The 7,825-nt window shown below is 42.8% G+C and overlaps 1 protein-coding gene across 1 annotated transcript in view; it reads right to left on the bottom strand.

Moving 5' to 3' along the window:
- PXDN (peroxidasin) overlaps positions 1-7,825 on the bottom strand; it is a 137,566-nt gene that overhangs the window by 107,426 nt on the left and 22,315 nt on the right. The window lies entirely within an intron of this gene.

Genomic DNA, 7,825 nt, shown 5'->3' with positions numbered 1-7,825 from the left:
AGAAGTTAGAGGGTTAATATGTTGTGGGGTTGTTAACCAATGTCATAAAATAACATGTGTACTACTGTTTCATGAGAAACTATTTGTTCTGTAAGTCTTCACCTGAAGTATAATAAAATAAAAAATAAAAGTTGTTATTGTCCCAATCTTCATAACCTATAGATGGCACAATCGAAGCCTGGAAAGGTTAGTTACTCTTATACTCTCAAAAGATAAAAATGTTTAAAAAATGTCCCCACATCAACATATGAGGCTGTAAAGCCTTCAAAGAACATCTAGTTCCACCCTTTCATTTTGCACTAAGTGGAAGTTTCAGGGAACTGAGTTTATTTGGTTAAAATCACACAACCCAACCAGGGCAGAAATAGGGGCGGATTCCAGGCCTCCATCTCCTAGGTCTGTCCTTTCCCCTCCCCATCCTCCATCTCCACCGTCCTTTGGCACCCTCTAGACAGTCCCTTCTCGAAGCATTATGCATGAAACAGTCAAATTAGCCTTCAGCACTCCCCAGCTGTAACTTGGCTAGAGAGACAGACCCTCAACGAGGATTGACACAGTGGCTGCAACAATGGGCTCAAGCATAGCAACAATTGTGAGCACAGCGCAGGACAGGGCGATGCTTCGTTCTGTTGTACACAGGGTCACTATGAGTCGGAACCAACTCGACGGCACCTAACAACAACAACAAACATGCATTCATTGAATTAAAGGCCAATTTGATTTTAATATAGCCAGTTACCTTAAAATATGAAACCCATTCCAAATTTGAAGTTCAGAAAACATGGCCATGTCAAATTTCCCTCACGTATCATAGCAATTGAGAGTGCTACAAAAGAGAAAAGGATGCATGACTGGGGATTTTCTGTCCTTCCTCTAACTATAGATGAATACCCAACACAGCTGAGAGAAACACACCCCTGGGAAGTCTGACTGGCGCAGATTCCACAGCTGTCTCTCCGCTATTCAAGACCTCTTTGTTCTCAGTTTACATGCCTGCTGATCCGTTCAAATACTTCTAGCCTGAGGCTGTCTAGTTCAACTGGTCTCAGCGGCTTTTCCCGACTGGGAACCATATGACCAGGGAACAACGGATTCTGCGCACAAACTGGAAAAGACTTCCCCATCACGCTCTAGAATTGTGGAAATTCCTATGCGGGGGAGAAAAAGCCTGCTATAACAGACTCAGTAGTTAAGAGCCTGGCTGCTAACCAAAAGGTCGGCAGTTCAAATCCACCAGCCACTCCTTGGAAACCCTATGTGACAGTTAGTTCTACTCTGTCCTATAGGGTCAGCATAAGTCGGAATCGACTCGACGGCAATGGGTTTGGTTTTTTTTTAAATATACCTGAAAGGGTAAAAGCTAAGGCTCACGTTGCCAGATGACTGATAAGGGAAAATTCTTATTTATGGAATAAATGAAGAAGGAATAATAGAATCAGAGTTGTTGTTGTTAGTTGCCACTGAGTTGATTTCGATTCCTGGCGACCACATGCGTGCAGAGCAGAACTGCTCCACAGAGTTTTCAAGGCTGGGACCTCTCGGAAGCCAACTGCCAGGCCTGTTTTCCAACGTGCCTCTAGTTAAGTCTGAACCACCAGCCATTCGGCTAGCAGACAAACACTTAACCGCGTGTGCCACTCAGGGACTCCAAAATTAGAGCTGTTCCTAGGTGTCACTGAGTCAATTCCAACTCATAGTGACCCAATAGGACAGAGTAGGCTTTCCTAAGCTTAATCTCCCCCCACAGGGTTTTCAAGGCTTAATCTTAAAGGAGAAGATCACCAGGTCTTTTCTCCCATGGAGCTGTTGCATGGGTTCAGATGGCCAAACTTTCAGTTATCAGCCGAGTGCTTAACCACAGGGCTACCAGGACTCCTTGCACCCCCTTCTTAGAGCTAGTCAATGATCGGCAATGGCTGCTAAAAGCAGTGGCTGAATGGTTGAGGGGAAGGCAGAGAGTGGGTCAGGCTAACAACACTGGAAAGCAATGCTCAACCCTAACGTTACAAAACAGAAAGTCATTCAGACATAGGTGTCTCCCGACATGCTGCAACAGAGAGCTCACTGCGCCACCTCTGAAGTAGACTTACCAAAAATAAACCAGAATCTGATCTTGTCTCTAGATCTAAACCCCAGTTTATAGGAATACAAGGCATAGAGATTCCGGTTGAACAACACACAGATGAAATTATTAAAATCCAGAGTGTGGGAAATCCTACAGGACAAACAGGGAGACCAACAGATTAACAGAAACCTAAGTAACCAACCAAATGCCATGCATAGACTGTCTCGGAATCCTGGCTCAAACAAACTATTTAGACAACCCAGCATGTACACACATACACACACACACACACACACACAAAATGACTGAAGACGTTAACCATCGACTAGATATAAGATGATATTAAGAAAGTATTTATTGTTAGTTTTTTAGATGTAATAATGGTATTTTGGTTACTTTTGTAAGGTGTCCTTATCTTTTAGAACTGCATACTATTTATGGATGAAATGAAAAATAAAAACTTAAGTAGACAAGGGTCAACTTTGGTGAAGGGAAGGACAATACACAATACAGGGAAAGCACAACCGGACCAAAGCAAAAGCAAAGAAGTTTCCTAGACACCTCCAAACACTTCAGGGGACAGAGTAGCTGGGGCTGGGGCCTGGGGACCATAGTTTCGGGGACATCTAGGTCAACTGGCATAACGTAGTTTATAAAGAAAATGTTCTACATCCACTTTAGTGAGTAGCGTCTGGGGTCTTAAAAGCTTTCAAGCGGCCATCGAAGATACATCTACTGGTCCCATCCCACTCGAAGCAAAAGAGAATGAAGAAAACCATAGACACAAGGAAAATACTAACTCAAAGGACTAAAAGACCAAATGCACCAGAGACTCCACCAGCCTGAGACCAGAAGAACTAGATGGTGCCCTGCTACCACAAATGACCATCCTGACAGGGAACACAACAAAGAGTCTCGGACAGAGCAGGAGAAAAATGTAGAACAGAATTCAAATTCACATAAAAAGATCAGACTTAATGGTCTGACAGAGAGAAGGAATCCCTGAAACTAGGCCCCCAGATGCTCTGTTAACCTAGAACTGAAACCATTCTTGAAGCCCACTCTTCAGACAAAGATTAAACAGGACTATAAAGCTGGGGTGGAAAGGGGGAGAGTGCTGTCACATTGTGGGGATTGCAACCATGTCATAAAACAATATGTGTATAAGTTTTTGAATGAGAAATTAACTTGAGCTGTAAACTTTCACCTAAAGCACAAGGAAAAAAAATTAACTAAAGACATATCTGGCATGAAAAAAAATAAAGAAATATAAAACTTTACAACTGAAAGACAAGCATTTAGTTAAAAGTAATATATATACGTATAAGGAGCCCTGGTGGTTAAGCTCTCGGCTGCTAACCAAAAGGTCAGCAGTTCGAACTCCAGCCACTCCACAGAAGAAAGATGTAGCAGTCTGCTCCCATAAAGATTTCAGCCTTGGAAACCCTATGGGACATTCTACTCTGCCCTACAGGGTTGCTATGTGTCAAAATCGACTCGAGGATAATAGTCCCCTCCCTGCCCCCCGCAGGATATACAGATGCGTTGTCGTTGTTGTAGTCGTTGTTGCACTGTTGTTCGCTGCCATGGAGTCAACTCCGTACTCATGGCAAACACATTCACAACTGAATGAAACGCTGCCCAGTCCTGCACCATTCCCATGAGCCGCTGCAGATCAGACTGTTGCGATCCATATGGTTTTCATCAGCTGATTTTTAGAAGGAGATCACCAGATTTTTCTTCCTAGTCTGTCTTAGTCTGGAAGCTCCACTGAAATCTATTCAGCATCAGAGCAACACACAAGCCTCCACTGAGAAATGTGCGGTAGCTGTGTGTGAAGTGTACTGGCCAGGAATCGAACCAGAGTCTCCCACATAGAAGGCCAGGATTCTACCACTGAACCACCACTGCCTACACACACACACACACACACACACACACACACAGTGTAAAAAAATAAGACTAAATTAACAGCTTAATGTGAAATATCAGGAACAACTGAAATATTCAAGGTTAATACTATTTGTTTATTCATTTACAGAGTCTGTTACAGGCATTGCTACGAATAAAAGAGGATTCTTTTTCCAAAGACTATGGAAAATATTTACTCACTCTGCTCCATTAGAGGCTTCTTTGGGAATTTTTGTAAATGATATGGAGCTTGCCCTCCAGATTCACAATAGAAGGAAGGATATCAAAGAGTCCGAGATGTCCTACAGTGAGACATTTTCATCTTGAGGAACCCACTTTGGAACCTCTGGTCTTGAATGCTGACAGTATGGTATGTCCAGCCTCACCTGGACCATTTTGCTTATTCCTGCCCTCTCATATCCACAGTCCAGACCTCCACGTCCTCTCTTAAGAGAAGCACCTTCTGTGTGACCCCCTGATGACTGGCAAGTGAGAAGTCCTGTCTCACCAGGTGCCTTATGAGCCCCAAACCCAAACCAAACCCTTTGCCATCAAGTCCATTCTGATCCATAGCAACCCTACAGGACAGAGCAGAACTGCCCCATAGGGTTTCCATGGAGCAGCTGGTGGATTTGAACTGCCGACCTTTTGGTTAAGAGCCATAGCACTTAACCACTGTGCCACCAGGGCTCCTTGTCAGCCCCAGTCTTCAACAATTCTTTCTTCAGCCTCCCAACATGCAATGTTCTTAAAATACAACTGATAGTCCAGCAACAGTTCAACCACATTCTGAAAAGTCAAAACCTTGGCATACTGTGGTAAATCACTGTGGACCCAACACCACTGTTTTTTATTTTACTTTATTGTCATAGGCTTTCAATACGGTATTGGAATAAACTCTGTTGTCTACAAAAAGATTCCAATAATTGCAATTCCTAAATACAATGCTGTGACTATACTTTCAGCACAGAAGAACTCTACCGGCAATTATTCCAGAAAAATTCACACGTTTCTTCCCTTTATTACTACGGAAGGGGGCAGGGAGTCCAAATGCAGTCTGCTGCCTTTCCCTGTTATCCACAAATGAACCTTGTGCTTAGGACCAGATGTGTCAGCCTGGCTTCTTGAATGGGATGTGCATACGGGCTAATTCCCTTTCTGAGGAGTCCTGACCCAAAACATCCCATAGCAGCTGATGGTCTACTAGCACATCTGACCTCTCTCGTCCTGACCACATGTCATCATTCCCAGGAACCACTGAACTAAGTGTGTGCGCTATACAGCACCTGGTCAACCACACATCTGTATCTGTTCCCAGCAGGGAAGGAACGGGGTCTTTCTCCTGCAGAACAAGAGGAGTGCATGAAGTCCACCTCCCTGCATCAGCTGGAACTCGGCCCACAGGCCACAGGGGACTGATGCCCACCGCTGAAGCTGACCTTGCTCTGTCTCTCATGTGAGTCAAGTGTTGGTCCATCCAAAAATAAAAAGATAGCTCAGATAAAGGAATCTGAACTGTTGGAAACTGCCTGAGAAGACGGGATTCCTAATGTCTAATTTTTTTTTTTACCTTATGAGAAATCTAAAAACATCCATTTTTTCCATTACAGATACGTATCTGTAACTAAGGCACTTTCTCTACCTTCTCCGCATGAGTCAGAATGATGGACAAATTGTATGAATGTAACTTGGAAGTCCGTTTGAGAACAAACATTAACTACTGGGCACAAATGCTACAAGTAACATTTAACAAATCCATGAGATAAGAAACATTTAAAATTATGAATAAATGTTTTCCATACCTACAGGAACTGCCTCGCAAAATAAGGAAAGATGTAAGAAAATGTCAAGAATAAGTTGAGTGCAAATGCAGCTCTTGACCCTCGAAGAAGCGAGCTGACTAGAAGGCAGCTGAAGGCAACATGATGTACCAGGAACAGCAGAGAGAGAGCGCCTACCCCACACATGTGAATAGTTCAGTGTGGATGTCTTGATTCCCCAAAACACCACCTCCTGCAACATCCACATGTCCATTTTAACAGTCACAGGATACAACCTCATTCTTGCAAGTCTTTGTTCAAATGTCACATTCCTAGTAAGTCCTACCCTGATGATCTTTTTCAAAATTATAATACCCCTACATCCTCATTACCCTTACTCAGCGCCATTCATTTTTCATATGATAGTTCACCTTCACACTGATTATAAAGTTTAACTTTGTTTAAAAATTTAATGTCTTCCATCCCTACTTCCCCTCCCATCCACTCCTTAACTCCCCTCCCCTCCTCCTGCCCCTGTCAGTAGAATGGAAGCTCCACAAGGGAGCTAATTTTGTTTTGTTCATTGTTGTTTCCCTAGAAGATCTGACATACAGTAGTGGCCGAATAAATCTTTGCTGAATTAATTAATGGATCTCCTACCCTAATACGTGTATCCTCTTTGCTTATTCTGCCACCTTTTTCAAGGATCAACTCCTATCCCTGGTCAGTCTCTCCTGTTTCAAGGCTGAATTCTCCCCAACCTGTGCCTTGTCTCCATCAAAACTTAACTCCATCAATCAATGTCTCTCTGCTACATCTCCAACTTCTTACTTTCCATTGGGTCCCTCTCTTCAACTTATCTTTTCCTTATCTTTTCTTTCAGCTCCGGGTTTAGAATGCAGGGTTAGTTATCCTATCTCTAGGCTTCCACAACACTTTGTTCTATTGTAGAACTTCTGGCTGAGTTGTCCTGATGTTTACACATCCCCCTTCCTCCTCACACCATGGCTTGAAAACTCTTACAGAGTACAGCGGGAATCCTGGAAGGCTACGTAAGGTTAATACATGTACGTATGTCAACAATGTCAACAACAATGCTTCAATATAGCTGTAAAAATGAATTAAAGTATCACTATGGTTGGATTTACCTTATCCAGAGATTATATAGCCATCAACCTCAGTTATGTGGAATAGAGTAGAAAACCCGGACTTGGAAAAGTCTCCTGAATAGCTCAACCTGGGGCCATGAAGCCCACACATGTACCAGCTCTCACAGGAGAGCCACAGAGCTTGCTCCCTCAATGGAGTCACATGTATTTGATGTGTAATTCTAACAAACTACCTCATGTGGGTGTCCCAACTCAAAGGACAGTGAAAGCAGAATTTCAGGAGGGTGACAATGAGCAGTTCACACTGACAGAAACTAATCAGGATTAATGTTTGCCTAATGTAAGGAACGATGACGCAAAAAAAGTAACTCAAAAAAACACAGATGCCCAGATCCAACTGATACAGACATTCTTAAAAACTCAACATACTGTAACAGGTGGTGAGAATAATCACATGCATAACAAAAATTTATATTTATAATGATGATGTCAACTTATCAAGAGAATAAATACCAAAATCTCTAAGAGGATAAAAAGCTACGTAATACATGATGGCATGATTTTGTGCCAAGAAGGGTAAGCGCTGGTTAGCTAGAAAAAATTCCCTCCTATGAAACATCTCCTTCCTTGAGCATGATGCTAAATAAGGGTTCCCGTGCAGTGGCAGAGTAGCTCAGAGTCCTCGCTGAAATTTGTATGTTGAACTAAACAAAGTAAGCCTAACGCAGATTATCCATAGAGGTCTTCTGCATTTGGCTTCTTACGTACCTTCATTTAGAGCAATTGAGTAGTTATTTATATAGCACTGGACAGAACAGTGGTGATGGAATCTGGACAAGTGTATATATGAATGGTAATTAGAATCGAGGAACGTAAGTTTTTAATGGAAAGTCAGAGGTCACCTCCTCCAGCTTCCTTATGTGAGGAAAGGAGAAACTGAGGTTCAGCTATCAGTGGCCAGTCTGGAAACCAAAGCCCAG

The sequence above is a fragment of the Trichechus manatus genome, unplaced genomic scaffold, assembly GCF_000243295.1.
Source record: "Trichechus manatus latirostris isolate Lorelei unplaced genomic scaffold, TriManLat1.0 scaffold00023, whole genome shotgun sequence".
NCBI lineage: Eukaryota > Metazoa > Chordata > Mammalia > Sirenia > Trichechidae > Trichechus > Trichechus manatus.
The sequence above is the reverse complement of the archived record's forward strand: the minus strand, read 5'-3'. Positions and strand labels throughout refer to the sequence as shown.